Below are 17,364 nucleotides of genomic sequence, written 5' to 3' on the forward strand. Positions count from 1 at the left end.
ACTGGTCACAAGTTACCAGACTTGTAATGTTCAGCTAAGTTATATATGAATATTTAACAATGCCAACTCTCTCAGCTTTTTGTAAAGTAAGCTTGGGGGGCCACTGAAGATAGTGGGATTTAAGACATTCAAGAATGAATGAGGAAGAAAATTGGGTCCGAGTCCCTTGTTTCTAATCAACTGACTTTGCTGTGTGTGTATAACCCAGCTGCTTTTGGCTTTGTCTGCTGATGCCTTTGAAAACACATACTAGACCTCTCCTCTAAGAGCAGTAATAAATAGTAATGCCATGTCTCTCTGTGTCTCTGTCTCTCTGTGTGTCTCTATGTCTCTTTCTGTCTCTCTGTCTCTGTGTGTGTCTTTCTGTGTGAGTCTCTCTCTCTCTCTCTCCCTCCCTCCCTCCCTCCCTCTCTTTCCCTTTGCCTGAGGATAGTATTATTAAGGAGAGGAAGTCTTCCATGCTTCTTCACAACAGGCTGAAAGGGGCCTCTGAGTCTACACTATCAACTCTTGTTTTTGTTAGCTTAATCCACTCCTAGATAAAGAGAGATGCCAGTGATATTGGAGGTGTCAGATAATGTGGTCTGCAGATAATGGGGGGGGAGGTTAATTCCAGAGAAATCGGTGGAAAGAGATGCAAGGTAAACAAAGGGCGGGGGGGGGGAGCCTGTAACATTTATGTGTAAAAGAATGTCCATTGGGTTCCTTTGAGGTTGAGAACTGGGGAATAACTTGATATTTTGTTTTTATGTTCTAACTTGTACTATTTAAGATCTATATGTATCTGTATGCAGGGGTGTGTGTGTGTGTGTGTGTGTGTGTGTGTGTGTGTGTGTGCGTGTGTTATGTATGTGTGTGTGCTTTCATCATCTTAGACATTCTAATGCTGTATGTGTTCCTATAAAATAATGCCAGTGAGTGGCTGTGAAGCAAAGAGGATTTATCAACTCGTTCTGGAATGTCTTGTCAAAACTTACTACCAGACCCAACAAACATCCCATTCAGGGGCAGAGGGCACCTGATGAGAATAAAAACCAGCACTTTGCCTGTCATCTTAGATGACTTTTTAAGTTCCAGAACGTTTCAGATAATATCTTGTTCTATAATATCATATATAGGGCATTTGATTAATTTGTAAAGATTATTTGTAGGAAAACATAATAAAACAGAATAATCAATTCACACACACTTTCTGTGGAAAAGTCTTGTCAAGAAAAATCTGGGAGGATTCTGATTTTGCAGGATGTAAGGGACCAGTAAGGAGAAGGAAGAGGTGGAGCTCTGAAACAGAGAGACGTATTGGGAACGTAAGCTTTATTCACAATTAATTTGTCACTTTTTATCTATTGTTTTCAAAGTCAGTATCACCATGCTATCATTGGTATTGAAAATATTAACTGTTTGAAAAAGGATGTTGTTTGCTGACTTTTACAGTGTATTTTCTGTGTGAGTATCTAAATTTATACATATACATGACTTACTAAAATGTTTCACTTTGTTAGGTTTTAAAATAATAAAGAAAAGCAATAAACTTGCTGAAGAAATTATTTTCTCATATCTTTGAAGAACATAAAATCTTAGTAGACATAATAAATCATGGCAACATGTTTGTTTTCTAATGAGAGACAGAAAGGGGTGGATCCAAATGAGAGGGGAGGGGAGGAGGAACTGGGAGGAGTGGAGGGAGGGGAAAACATAATCAGGCTATATTATGGGAGGGAAAAAAATCTGTTTTCAATAAAAGGAAAAATAAATAAACAAACCATGGCAATCAAATGGGAAGAGTATGAAATTTTTAATGGACTGTTTCTATTAATTCATCTGGAGTGTACATTCAAATTTTAGTAGTATATTTTTGCTATTACTTGTACTGATACTGGCTTCCATGTTATAGCAGGAAAATCCAATTTTAAAATAAAAGAATTAGAAAATTAATCATTGGGCATAAAGTAAGGACTGAGATCTGAGACAAAGTCTAGTATAAATATGTGGAGCTTTGGCATTACAGCTGTCGTTAGAAGAGACATGCATCTAAGTAACAAGATGTGTGTTTAAAAAAATAAAAAAAAACATTAAATTGAATATGAAGAAACAGGGGTTCTAATTTTAACCAAACCCAGGGATTACAGTGGAGACAGAATGGCGGCTAGAATAGAGGACAGATGTGGTCCTAAGGCTTTTTGAGAGTGGTACAAATGATTTCTTAATGATCCTACCTTCGTGTATTGTCCTAGTCTCTGTTAACAGACATCTATAGAGTCAGTATGCCATTCCATCTTTCTTTTGGTGGGCTCCATTTTCTTCCTCTTTAATTCCAATAATTATATGGTACCAGATTGTTAATGTTCATTAACTCTTCAATTCTATTGTTCTAAGTAAAAAATCTGCTAATATTCATATTATTATAAACAGAGTGCATGCATATGCAAATATATACAAATACATTAAGTATTAAAGTCCAAACTAAAAGCAAAGAACATTTTTAATCATTAATTTACATTGGAGTTTACAGGAGACAAAAATTACAATTTCATATATTACATACTTTTCTTGTTGATATATATAGAAAACTGATTTTTTTAAATTTTGTTTTATAGCTAGCATGAGTTTTATCTTCCCAATACCTTAATAAATGCTCCAAAGAAGATTGGCATTATATTTTAAAGATTGCTTAGATTATTATTAAAAAAATAGGGACTAGCAATAAAACTCAAAGATGTTCAATACAACACTAGTGACAGTTTTATTGTTAGTACTTTTGGTGTTTGGGATTAAGTTCAGGGTGTTGTGTGTGCTGGGCAACCATGATGACTCCCTTGTTCTTACAGTACTTTAGAAACCAAGGCAGGAGGCTAGCCTCAAATTTGAGGTAAGCTTGGGCAACACAGTGAAATCTATGCCAGAATGGTTTACAGTAAAAGGCCATGTATCAAAAAACCACAGAGAAAGAGAGAGAGAGAGAGAGAGAGAGAGAGAGAGAGAGAGAGCACTTCACCCTCACTCACCCAAAATCCCCACTGAAGACAATACTTCACTGCAGCAATAAATACTGGAAGCGAATTCACCTTGAACTACAGTCCTCCTCTGTACAGAGGGGGCGGGGGATTGCTTTCTGCAACGGTTTTTGTTTTAACTCTTGGGATAATCCAGATTTTTTTTTATTATCTTATTGATATGCATATATAATTTTCATATATCAACCAGTTACCTTTTAGTAAAAGAAATGAATTTAATCAACACACAGTTGAAGGAGGTAATTATATTCCTGTAATAACTGCCAAGGAAAATAACACAGTAGTTTTTCTCTTATCATTTTTATCCCATTTTCTCTTCTCTGCAGTCTAGATAGTAATTAGAGCCATTTTGTGGAAGTATTAAATTTATTTGTTATAAAGAAGTGGCAATCATGTTTATAGGATTTATAAGTAAATTACTTGATGCTGGCAACTGTTCTTGCTCAAAGGTCTAAAGTCTTTTCTCTTATTCCATCACTTTCTTTCTCCCAAGGCTGTCACGGGGCTGAGAGCGGTTTTGTGAAGGGACATTTTACATGTGAATGCCTTTAATTGACCCTGTTTGCCAAATAATGATGGATAATTACCTTGATCTCCCTGGGAAAGTGTTTACAAAACAAGTACTCCTTTCCTCCCTCCTTTGAGGCAGCCTCCAGGGCTTGCTTGTTTTGACTCAGGGAATAACCTCGGTGGAGAGTAAAGATGTCTCTCTGGGACAATAAAGGAGATGCTGGGATACAGTGTCCGTAAGAAAAATACATAGTTTCTGACATTTTCCTTCTCAAGTACTAGGAAGCTTAAATAACTTCAAGCAACAGAGAATTGGCAGCCATATTTGACTTGAAAGTCGCACATTTGAGTGATTGTCTACACACTGAGGACAGCAACACAGCCAAGTTCCAAAGCAGAATCCACACATTATTGCATGATGCTCTATTTTCTACTGAAGGTTGATGTATTCACTCAACAAATATTTATTGAGATACCAGTAGGCACCTAATAGAGGACTGGATATGAGTAATACAATGAGAAATGAAAACAGATGAGATAGAATTTCTTACAAATTATTCTGTAGAGACAGGAGTTAAACATTTGCACAAATTTAAAGTTACAAATGAAGATAAGTCCTATGAAGGAAGGAGATGACCTCATATGGTGGCTCAAGGGATGATTTCCCAGAGGAAGTGGTATTTCACTAGCCATCTGCAGAATGGTTGAGAAACACAAAAGCAAATAGCTTCTTCTATCAGAAGGGGGATGGGGGCAGAGGGCAAAGGAGAGGGGCTAGGAGATGGCCTGTGAAGGCAGGTAGAGTCCTAAAGAACACACTGAGCTTAGGGTTGGATAACTTGCCAAAGACTCTGGTCTGTGCCCTGTAACACCTGCAAACATCTGTTTCCGGTAAGGAGAAATGATTTGGTTTAGGGATCATCAAAAGTCAGATGCCGCTGGGCTGTGAGTGCGGGAAGAAAACAACATGGATGAAGAATCTTTCTAAAGAGTCTAAAAGAGTCCTTTTGAAAAGGAGAAGAAAGAGATTTAGTGGCAGGTGTGGGAGGGCCTGTGGAGTGCAGTTTTATTTTTAGATAAAACTGACATTAGCATTTTCCAATAATAATAAGGATGTATGTGAATGAGAGAGTTTGACTGTGCAAAAGACATTTAGATTTCTCCAAAGACTGGAAAAAATGGGATGCCAAGCAGCATTGGGAAGGACTAGCTGAGCAGCTTCTAAAACTGGGATAGAGCAGGGCAGGATAGCAGTTGTGCTCAGCTTGGGTGTATGGAAGCAGGCAGTAACATTCTGTCTACTCCCTCCTTTTGTAACACTGGTTGTTGAAAAAGAAAAAAGGAGCTCCATGGGATTCATGGAATGCACAGAGATGTTGGAAACAGTGGAAGAAAGGATTAACTAAACCAAGTAAGACCCTCGCAGGGGCAAATACCAAGTTTTAGCTAAGATTTAAGTGTGCTGATTGATCGAAGAGTATCAGTCCCACAGCTTATAGGACAAGGGTTTTATAGGCAGAGAGCTGAGGTGGAGCCAGGGCCTTACAGGGGGTGGGCTAAGGACCCATGGCCCCTGAGGGCATCAGTAGTCTAAGTATTTTCACTTCTGGGATGACAGCACTGTAGATATGGAATTTCAAACTTTGTGATTGTATAATTTTTGTGTGATAAAGTTAAATAATATCTTTTTTCCTGATGTTGCATCCTAGAGATTTCTAGAGAAAACACTAAATTAATAACATATTGATTTTTCCTCTGGTATTTAATAAAAGAAAGGATGTTGTAAAATAACAATCAACTTTAACTACTGATTTAAAAAAATGTAAAGAGCAGAAAGAAGATCCTTTATAGTTCAAACTTGACTATTTTTTTTCTCTCACTCTGGAAATCATGCCCTCCATTTCTTAGACTTGGATAGCCCTACAAGTACAGAGAGTATTGCACCAAAAGAACTTTAAGAAAAGGATTTTCAAGCTAACATTTTTGTGTGTATGATACATGTGCATGTGTGTACTCTATCATTTTTTGCCTTATTCCTTTGACCCCTGATCTTTCACTAACCTGGAACCAGCAAGGCCCAGTGATCCTCCTGTTTCCACGCTTCATCCTGCTGAGATTCCAGGTCTGTGCAGCCATACCTAGCTCTTTATATGGGTGCTGAGGATTAGAACTCAGGTCTTTTGCATGGACATCAAGTGCTCCTCCTACCCAGTGAGAGCTGTCTCCCCTGACTCCAGCACAGGTATTCTCAACACAGTTGAGACAAACTCAGCTACAATAGTTTGGTATTATGTAATATCCATACAAAACTAAAAGCATGTACATAAAGGGATGTAGGTAAGTTGGCAGAACACAGGCTCTGCATGCAAACAGGATTTCAGTCCTAATACTGCCATGTTTACTCACACACATACATACACACTGAGGAGGAAGAAAGAAGAAAAGGAGGAAGGAAAGAAAGGAGGGGCAGGGAGGGAGGGAGAGAGGAAGAGGAAGAAAGGAAGGGAAAAGAAAAACATTGTTGTTACTATTAAGTTGACTCTCACTCAAATATGATAGAGTAGCAACCTTTAATTCCAGCACTGGGGAGGCAGAGGCAGGAGGATCTCAGTGAGTTCAACGCCAGGCTGGTCTACAGAGATCCAGGACAGCCAGGGCTACACAGAGAAACCCTGTTATGAAAAACTTAAAAAAGAAAAAAAAAGGAAGGAAGGAAGGGGAAAAGTGGGGTAGGGAACCTCCTCTATTCAAGAGAGTAGTATCCTGGTCATGGTAGAGACCTAACATCCTACTTGGGGTAGGTCAATCACCTGGCCAAGGAACTGCCCACCCTATGGAGGTGGGATCCCCTTAAGTCATGCTAAAGAGATAGGTGGGATTTTTTTTCCTTTAATGAGAAACTGAGCTTTTCTAACTAGAACACCCCCACCACCAATCCCCCCTCACCCCCAGCACGGTAGATTAGTGGGCTGTAGCCACGCAGCTTCATTTGTTGGCCTGCTTTTCTGAACTATTTAAAAGTGTAGCTTCTCTTCTTCTTTCTGTTTTCTAAATATGCCTTCTCTTAATAATCTGGGCATCCAAAGATAAGGATTTGTTTGACTCAAGCCTCCATATCCTCCAGCTTAACGTAAAATAAAATGGGTAAATCAAGTATTGAGAGTAGCTTTTGGTTTTCAAAGTCTGTGATGACTCAAAGTATTTGTTACTTGTTAAGTTTCAGTAAGTAATTCAGCATATAACTGTTGTTATTGATTATTTTCTATCAATTAGTATGAGTATAACTAGTATTCATGATAAGTGTACTTGGATCTCTGAGAATTTGTAATCTGGTACTAAAGGCAAATTAAACACAGTAAATATTGAATTGCAATAGTTCTTCAATCTGCCTGGGGTGCATTCCAAAACGGCCAGTAGATTTTTCTCACACATATACATAACTTTGATGAAGTTTAATTCATGATTAATATATAATAGGATCAAAGTAACTAATAACACAGAACATGGAACAATTATACCAAAATACTGCAATGAAATTGATTGACAGCATTGCTGCTCTTATGCCTTAGGGATCATGTAAAATAAAGTAAATTCAAACACAAGCGGTGACAGCTGTGACTGCTGTCCTGCTAAGCAAGGCAGCTCCTACCACATTAATGGGCCCCAGTGGGCCATCCATGTATGTAGCGTGATATCCTGGACAAAAAAGTACAGTGCTTATCTGACTGCTGCTCTGCTGTGATGGTTGCTCTTTTTACCAGTTAGTTTGATTACACTTGCCCATCCTCACATAAGAGGAAAGCAAGAGAATGTTATTAAACTCTAGTAATATTTAAATCATTCTTATTAACATATTAAAAAGACAAGAGTGGGTTTGGAACACTCCAGACAGCAGTATAAATTATTATACCATCAGAAGTTCTTAGTTGTTAATGGCCTGACCTTTCAATACTCCTTTTGTTCAGGCTCTAGCTTTGTGTGTTGATGGTGAGAGAACGGACACACGCAGAGAAAACTGTAATTTGTGTTTGAGTAGCTATGCAGTGCCTGCCAGTGGGGAAATTCAGAGTTGCTTTGTCAACACCCAGATCTGGAGGAAGCTGGAGTCAGCTATTTGCAAAGACTGGAAATTTGCACCAAATATAACATAGATAATGACGGAGTCTAAATTGTGCTGATTAATCATATAAACTTAGGTACATATCTTTGTAAGTAGGAAATTTTCCCACCATGCTCTGAGTATGGCAAAGCTGTGTAAGCGTAGTTTCTTACCAAAGTCATATCTTGGAGAAGCTATTTAGCTCTTCTAAGCTCAATGCTCACATAAATAAAACATGAGTTATAATGCTTTCTATGCTCTACACAGTATTTACGTGATCACAAAATGAAAGATCACCATGAAGTCAGCTGAAAACATTTTTCTAGCAAAGTATAAGCACTCAATAAATGTTAGCTATTACTACAATGAAAATTTAATATTGGATATAATTATTTGCTCCAATCCAGCAGGAGGACTAGAAAATGCTATATCTAAATTGAGAGAATAGTGTTATAAGTATTTGTTTATATGATTTATATGCAAATTTTGCTATAATCTATCTTTTTTCTCACAAACTAAGAAACAGTAGTCCCTTCTTGACATTGCTTTCAGTTTCCATGGTTTCTGTTATCTACAGCCAAGACAAATGGAACATTACAAAGAAAAAATCTTAACATTTTTAACTTGTTCAACTCTTCTGAGTAGCATGATGGAGTCTTGGATGGTCCTGCTCCATCCAGCTCAGAATGTTAACCACCCCTTTGTCCAGCATATCAGGCTACATATGTGGCTGGCCCTCTGGGACCCATTAAGAAGGAAATTTTCCCACCAGGCTTTGAGTATGGGAAAGCTGTATAATTATAGTTGCTTACCAAAGTCAATCAACACGTTTTTACTCACCAAGTTTTTTGGGTTTCTCAATATTAGTCAACTATTTTACAAAATAGTAATTTTAAATAACAAGATTGTGAATATGGTCACATTTTAAGCCTACTGCTAATTTCTTCATGTGAGTAAGCCACAGCCAAGTCAAAAGGGACTCATTTTAAATCTATTCTCTATTGAAAAAGTCCATAATCATCAGCAACCTACCAATAAGAGAATGGGAAAACTTTTTATCAATATAAAATACCCTAGGTCAAAGCACATATGTGAAATTAGCAAAAGGTGCCCTCTGCCTGCAGCTAACAAGGCAATCTACACCTTTCATACTTTTGTCTCTGTACATTTAGTAATTGAACCTCCTGGAAAACATGAAATGTCAAATGTTCTTTTTGTTGTATTGATTAACTGGTTGATTTAGTAACAAATCTCTTGTTGAAATATTCTTTGGTTAATGCCACAAATCACAGGCCTGGGGCAATGAATGAAGTTGTGAGATTCCTAATGGTAACATATCAAGAAGAGATTTTGATGCATTGCATCATCAGAGTGTGAGCTCATTAACTGATGGAATATGGGATACAAGAAAGGAGAGAATTCCACTCCAAACCAATGTAGATGAATGTCTTCTAAATGTTAGGAGGTTGACCAGGGGCTTAATCTAACACTTATGTCATTGAACTTTTCACACAAAAGTAGAATTTCAGTGGTACCCTAGAGAACTGTGAGGATGCCCCAAGTCAATTCTTAAAAGTGTGCCCGTGTCAAAAGGATGAAACTAGAAAACATCACCCTGAGTGAGGTAATCCATCCTCAGAAAGACAAACATGGCATGTACTCACTCATAAGTGGATACCAGATATAAAGCAAAGGATAACCAGACTATAACACACAGCTTCAGAGAATCTAGGTAACAAGGAGGACCCAAAAAGGAACACATGGATTTCCCTGGAAAGGGGAAATAGATGAGATCTCCTGAGTAAAGTGGGGTGGGGGGGAAGCAATGGAGGGTAGGGGATAGGGGATGGGAGCATGGAGGAACGGGATGGTAGAGCTGGAACAGAGGCAGAGTGAGGTAGATATCTTACTAGATGGAGACATCATGTATAGGGAAAAACCTGGTGTGTGGGAAGTTTTCAGGAACCCACAGAGATGACCCTAGCTTAGACTACTAGTAGTGGTGGAGGGGGTGCCTGAGCTGGCCTACCCCATTGATCAGATTTGTGAATGCCCTGTCATCATAGAGCCTTCATCCAGTAACTGATGGAAACAGATGCAGAGAGCCATGGCCAAGCACCAGACCGAGCTCCAGAAGTCCAGTCAAAGACAGGGAAAAGAGATTCTGTGAGCAAGGGGCATTCAAGACCATGATGGGGAAATTTACAGATACAACTGAACCAAGCTGGTGGGAACTCATGAACTTTGGGCTGACAGCTGTGGAGCCTCCATGGGACTGGACTGGGCCCTCTGCATGGGCGAGACAGTTGTGTAGGTTGTTCTATTTGAGGGGCCCTGACAGTGGGAATAGGATCTATCCCTGGTGCATGAACTGGCCTTGTGGAGCCCATTGCCTATGGTGGGACACCTTGCACAGCCTTGATGCAGGGGGTTGGGGGGCTTGGACCTGCCTCAGCTGCATGTGCTGGGCTTGCTGCCTCCTCATTCGAGGCCATACCTTTTTGGAGAGGGGATGGGGGAGCGGGCTGGAGGGGGAAGATGGGGGGGAGCAGGAGGAGAGGTGAGGGGATATCTGTGGTTGGTATGTGAAATGAATAAAAAATTTCTCAATAATAAAAAAATAGAAAAACAAGAAAAAAAAGTGTGCCCATGGGTAAACAAATGTCACAGTAGACTATGAGTACCAAACAAAATAAAATAACAACAAAAGCAGAATGCCTTGAAAATGTTGATAGACAACAGGGAAACAAACCCTTCTGAATAAACTGAGGAAAAAAAATATGGATCTGAAGTGCATAGAGACACCTTGCATGCTGTTTCGGCCTCTAATGATGTCTGTGGCAAGAAACTGGCTGTGTCTTTGACATTATTTCATTAAACTGTGTTTTTGTTTTTTTTTTAAACAAAGTATTGGCTGAAAAAAATTTGAATGGTTGTTGGTATGTCAAGAAAATAGGCCATCGACTACAGTCCCCATACTGTGACCACGCCCTCCATGTGTCAGCATGGAGAAAAAGAAACACTTTCCCATTGTGGGTGGGAATAAAACTAATGTGGACATTATGGAAAATGGAATTTCTTTAAAACAATAAAAATAGAACTCTTCTACAATCCAACTATAGAACTAATGCAGATATGTACACGAAGTCTGCAACAGTGTTTATAAATTAAGTATTTTCAACTGGTGATTGGCTGAAGAAATGTGCTACACACACATGGTGCATTATTCAGCCATAAAAGAAGAAGGAAGTCATTTTTGGGGGAAAAAAAAAACATTGATAAACTTAGAGGACATTATACTGAGAGAAATAACCCAGGCACAGGATGAGAAATACCACATGGCCCTGCTCTTATGAAACTTAAAATAGTTGATCTTACACACCTGGACAGTACATTGTGGTCCCCAAAGACTTTATGGAGTTGATAGAATTGGTGATTGCCGAGATATGGGTCAAAGGGCACAAAATTAGTTACAGACAAGGAATAAGTTCAAAAGATGCATTGATCATACAGCAAGTTGATGTTAATAATGGCAATATAAGGAAACCTTGAGAAATGCTGGCAGTATTCCCACTAAAATAGATAAACAAATAAAATGGAAAATATGTAAAGGATTCATATGTGAATTGGCTTGATTTAGCAGTCCTATACCACACAAATATACTTCAAGATATCACACTGTACATGCCAAATACATACAATTGTATCTGTCAATTTATAAAATACCCATGATATAAAATTTAATGATGGTTAACTTATAAATAATGGCTACGTAAAACATTTCTGTCCTAATCATTTCTGATTATAAATATCTACAAATTTTGAATGACATAGAGCTGCTATACCATATAAAAGACAGAGAATGTCTCCTGTTTCCTACTTTTTTTGTTTTGTTTTGTTTTGTTTTACTAGGGTTAAACCTAAGGCTGTGTGTGTACTGGGCAAGAGTCCTACCACTGAACTCTATCTTCAGTTTTTCTCTTCCTTCTTTTGCTCTGGGACTGAGTCATGATAAGTCACACGGGCCTTAAGCTTGCAAGTCTCCTGCCCCATCCTCCCAAGAAGAATAGCTAATATCATAGGCCCAGGCCTGACTCTGTATTTCTCACTTGTATATTATCTTAGTAATAAGATTGTTAGTAATAAACTCAACTAAATATATGAGAGCCTAATTCTTTACTGATTAAATCTAGTTAACATCATCATAATGACATATATGAAAAAGAGGCAAACAAGAACTAAAGTGTTGAAATAGAAAGAGGAACTCTGAGTGAGGCTGAAAGGTCATATATGTCATAAATCAAAGTCATTGCTCCTTAAGGCTGGCCTAACATTTTGATTCTGACTTTTCTAGCAAGGCAAGTTTCCCAATGTACCATCCATGGGATGATAACTAATCAACTACAGGTAGTAAAGTGCTATTATTCTCTAAGGAATCTAAAAGAATATCTTGTTATATATTAAATTCCATTTACTCCTTGATAAAGAGCTGCTACTGGCCATAACAAAGTCTCCATAAGAAGAGATTATGATCTGTCCTTCAGTCTGCTAACTTGACTTGACAGATTTTGATCTATCTAAATATATTTTGAGCAATGATGAATATCTATTCTTTCTCTTAAATGAGACCCATTTGGGGACTAAGAGATAGTTCAGGTAGACATGTAAAGTGTATGTCGTCAAAGCATGGTAACCTGAATTTGATCCCCAGAGCCGACATGTAAAAGACAGGCATGGTGCTACAGTGCTAGGGAAGGGCATCACTAGCCAGCTAATCATCACCCTTGTAAGGTAAGCCCCTGGCTAAGGAAAGATCCTGTCTCAGAAAACAAGATAGGGGCCTCTTAAGGAACAACACTCAGCTGGGCAGTGGTGGTGCATGCCTTTAATCCTAGCACTTGGGAGGCAGAGGCAGGCAGATCTCTGTGAGCTTGAGGCCAGCCTGGTCTACAGGGCAAGTTCCAGGACAACCATTGCTACACACAGAGAAACCCTTTCTCAAAAAAAATAAAAAATAAAAAGAACAACACTCAATGTTGTCCTCTGTCCTACATGCCAACATATGCATGCCCAGACATCTACATAAGAGTGGGAAACAGATTGGTTTGTCTTTGTTTGTATGTTTGTTTGTTTGATCAATCGGTTGATTGATTGATTGATTGTAACAAGGTCTCCTTGCATAGCCTAGACTGCCTGTGAGTTTTGATTCTCCTGACCCTGTCAGCCAAGTGCTGGAATAACAGTTATATGCTACCAACTAAAGCTTTAAGAAAGATTTTAAATGAATACGTTTGTCACACATGATTCTTGACAAATACTGAAGAAAAAAATTTTTATAGACTGCAGTTAAATTTTTCTTATATCTGAAATGAAGTACATTTATTTTATAGAATCAATTGGGTTTTAAAACTATAAAATTTTCTTGAAAACAAATACATACATAAGCCAAGACAGTCACATTACTCAAAGCAGCATGGCAAAATTAAACAAAACAACAACAACAAAAGAAAATAACACCAGAACCCAGAGATGCTGTATTTTGGAATCCCTCCAAGAATAAATGAAATGTGAACGTTAGACCTGGATAACTTTTGTGTTGTATTGGAAATTTAAACAAGACTAGAAAAGTCTCAGAAAATGTCTGCCTGTTTTAGAGGGAATTGGTGCTGCTCACTTTACTATTAAACCTAAGTTCAAACAACTGTTTATAGACTAATCTGACCATATCAAAGACAGAATCCTAGGGAGCTAGACAGACAGCTTCATGGTTAAGATCACTTATTGCTTCTTCAGAGGACCTGTGTTCAGTTCCCAGAACCCACATGATGGGTCCTAACAATCTGTAATTCAAGTTCCAGTGGGTCCAGTACTCTCTTCTGAGCTTCCTAGGCACCAGGCATGTACACTCTGCACATACATGAACTCATACACATAAGAAAAGAATCTGAAAGAAAAAAGGGTAGAAGCCCAGATGATAATAATAGAATAGAACATTAAAATAGGCTGATTGCAAAGAAATTGGACCTTCCCAAACAACCACTATAAATGTGAACCAGGAGCTAGGGGTTGGCAATTCCATCTGCAGGCTGACTGGATCATAGTTTTACTTTCCTTTACATCCAAGGTCTGTTTTCATTGGCAGGAAGGTTTGCGATCCAGCACATAAAAAGCTGCAAATATTTGTGTTTGGTTTTCCTTTGTGAGATATTTACAGTAGTCTGAGAAAGTAAAGAGCTTTTCGCCACAGCAGGAACTTCCTGTAAAAACTATAGTCAACAGATCTGCCTCCTTTATAAACATGCCTTTTGTTTTTCCATAGGATCTAGACATTTCTCAAATGTTTAAAGTAGAAACTTGATCATTTGAACAGAACACAGAATGTAAATGTGTTGCATGTGTCTTTACTGACCAGTAGAAATATAAGCAATATTTCTAAACATATTAGTAGGACTCTATATGTTAAAGTAACCTGCCAAAGGCACCTACAACTGAGAAGATGAAGTTGACAAAAATTAGACAATCTTTAAAAGCTATAAAGATGTCAGAGCAGAGTAAGCTGGCTGAAGGTGAAGAACAGCAGAGAGAGGTATAACTCGGACAGATCTCCATGAACCGTAGATAGGCAGATGTGTCGCTCTTGTATACCCTGTTCCTAGCATGTGTGAGGTCCTCAGTTCAATGCCTAGTGCCAAAATAAACAAATAAATAGCACAAAACAATACTTTATTGGAGAGATGGCTCAGTGGTTAAGAGCACTGACTGCTCTTCCAGAGTGATCCAGGTTCAATTCCTAGCACCCACATGGTGGTTCACAACTGTCGATAACTATATGGAATCCAGTTCCCTCTTCTTGTATTCAGACAGACATGTAGACAAAACACCAACATACATAAAATAAACAAATCTTTTTTTAAAAAATTACACTTTATTGTATTCACTCTAGTATGGCAATTTCAGAAGGAAATATTTGGTCAAGATTAATATCATTGATAGGAGATATCTAACCTGCTTTGACAGAAAGATTAATGTCAAGATAGAAAACAATATAATAATAAAATATTTGTTAAGAGCCGATATTTATATTCATATATCCAAGACCAAGATTGATTAAAATGCTGTTTATCTTCAAAATAACAGTAAGTATAATGGAATTAACAAATAATTCTAGTCTTCAAGTTAAAACCAGTAAGTCAAATGGAACCTAGAATCCAAACAATTCGGTTACTTAGTTTAGTAATAATCATTAAACTGAATCCTTAGTCAATATGATCAGGATAAACTAACAAAAGGTGTGTGAAACAATTGTCTTTAATTTGGGGGGAAATATCTTAGGTTCAATTCAAATTAGACAAAAAATTTAAATGTGAAATATATCTATGAAATATTTAGAAATGTGTTAGAAAGCTGGTATCTTTACTCTTTTGGAGTCAGAAAGTTTTGAGCAAGATTACTAAACATCAATGATGCAATTAGATTCTTCTCAGGAATCAGATCATAATCAGATCCTGTACAGATTTAGAACATAGACACCAGGAGGAGTTAGTGAACTGTAATATGTTCCATAACAGTGACACTGTGCTAAGAACGGGCATCGTCTCTCCTCAGTCTCAGCTCTAGGCTATTTTATTAGACAAAAACTAAACCACTATGGATTCTAACAGATGTAATGAAAGGCCGTTGCTACTTCTAGTTAGGTGTTTCATCTTCATGGGAATGATTTTGTGAACCCATTTCTTGCTGGAATTTAAACATATTTGCACTTTAAACTTAATTGTTAGAAATAAAAATAATTACAAAGGCACCAAATAGCTTCACACACACACACACACACACACACACACACACACACACACATACACACACACACACACACACACACACACACGAGATATATATATATATATATATATATATATATATATATATATATATATATATAGAGAGAGAGAGAGAGAGAGAGAGAGAGAGAGAGTCTGATTCATGCTCAATAAGTCGTTTGAGATGAATCAGCTGAAGAGACAACCGTTTAAATCTAAACCTTTCATTGCAGTTCTTCCAAACTACTAAATATACACTACAATTTGCACGTTGGAATGATATTGTAAAATATTATATAATCCTCTTCGACATCAAATTATGATGGATATACACAATGGGAAGCCAAAGCCAGTTCTTTCCTATTAAAAAAAAAATCTTTTGTTATAGATTCGTCCCTCCCTATTTATATGAAGCAAATGGGAGTGTTATAAGAAGTGATCTGGCAGAACATCCCTTGGAAAATGTCAGGAAGAAGAGGGCAGCTGTCACATATATGTAGGCATTTGGAGTATTAAAACCTTGCTGTGAGGAACAGTGAGTCATCTGAAATGTAATGCGCAGAGGAAACTGACACATAAGAGGGCTGAACAATGATGAGTTCCCAAAGACAGGCACTGGGACAAAGAACTATTATAAATGGTCTATTTTGGGGTCTAACAGCATAACTTGGGAATGCTTTTTTAAAGTCGACAGCTTAAAAACAGAAAAAAAGGAATCATTTCATGAAGCTTTGAGTTAACACAAATTAGTACAGTTTATTTTCATTAGTATTATTGTAAATTAGTAGGAAAAATCATTGAAATATTAAAAACCTTTCAGCTTAAAATAAGTTAGGATAAGGAAATCTAATTAAGCATTGTGGGGAGGGGACTATCACATGTATCAATAGATGCATAATTATTTGCCATAGCACTAGAATGACTGGACACATCTGTCTTTCTAGAAGCACCAATGCCCTTGCTGGTTTTTGACAGAATCAAGTTCACACTCTTTTCTAGGGAATCCCTAAAAATAGTACCTGGAATACTGCAAAATATTGAAACAACTCATCCCCCTACATTCTTGTCCTTTTATTTATTTAAAAAAAAGTATCTTCTACTTTATAAATATAAGAAACTTTTATCTCACCCCATTTATACACACATAATGTAACAGTGATTATGTGGTTAATAAAACAAAGAACTTTATACAAAGAAGACAGTGTGTTCAAATGAATAACCTTGCCACATTATAACACTTAAAAACCATCTCTAGAGTATGTGATATATATATATATATCACATGTATATATATCACATGTATATATATATTATATATATATATATATATATATATATATATATATATATATATATATATATATATATATATATAGCTTACCTCATTAAATCACTAGAATAAAAAAACCTGATAGGACACATTCAAAATTAACTTATTATTCCTAGTCATCTGGCCAAAGAAACACAATTATGGAGTTCATTCTACCCCCCCCAATGTCTTGAGAAAATAATTTTGAATTGATAGGTGTGCATAATTCTACCCCTATCGGTAATTTATTGGGTTGCCACTGAAGATTTCTTTTTATTTAAAAGTTAGCTGTACACTACTCTGTAAAGTTTTGTTCCTATAATTAATGCATTCTTAATATCCTTGACTTTATTCACAATCCAAGATGTTACTTAGAATATCTTGTTGAAATATATGCAATACCTGAGTGTTAGACCATCCAAAGTTTTGACAGTTGGTAGCACAAGTTGTTGGTGTATCATCATAGGGCCCTGGATGACAAAAGAACATTCCTGTGAATTTGGTAACATTATGAGTAGAAAGTGGAATTTTACAGAACTTAATTTAAAAACATATACTAGTGTGTTTCTCTGTTAAAATTACAATTTTAAATGGTATGTTTGAAAGGGAAGTTTG

General features: G+C 37.2%; 1 protein-coding gene across 4 annotated transcripts in view; it reads right to left on the minus strand.

Annotated features, from left to right (window-relative positions):
- Calcrl (calcitonin receptor like receptor) overlaps positions 1-17,364 on the minus strand; it is a 94,757-nt gene that overhangs the window by 58,941 nt on the left and 18,452 nt on the right. For 2 of the 4 annotated variants that reach the window (XM_006989618.4, XM_006989619.4), the window contains exon 2: positions 17,152-17,219. The exons of the other annotated variants lie outside the window; for them this stretch is intronic. The gene's annotated coding sequence lies outside the window, so the exon portion shown is untranslated. The remainder of the gene's footprint in view (positions 1-17,151; positions 17,220-17,364) is intronic. 4 annotated transcript variants of the gene reach the window in all.

Source organism: Peromyscus maniculatus, chromosome 4 (assembly GCF_049852395.1).
Source record: "Peromyscus maniculatus bairdii isolate BWxNUB_F1_BW_parent chromosome 4, HU_Pman_BW_mat_3.1, whole genome shotgun sequence".
Taxonomy (NCBI): domain Eukaryota; kingdom Metazoa; phylum Chordata; class Mammalia; order Rodentia; family Cricetidae; genus Peromyscus; species Peromyscus maniculatus.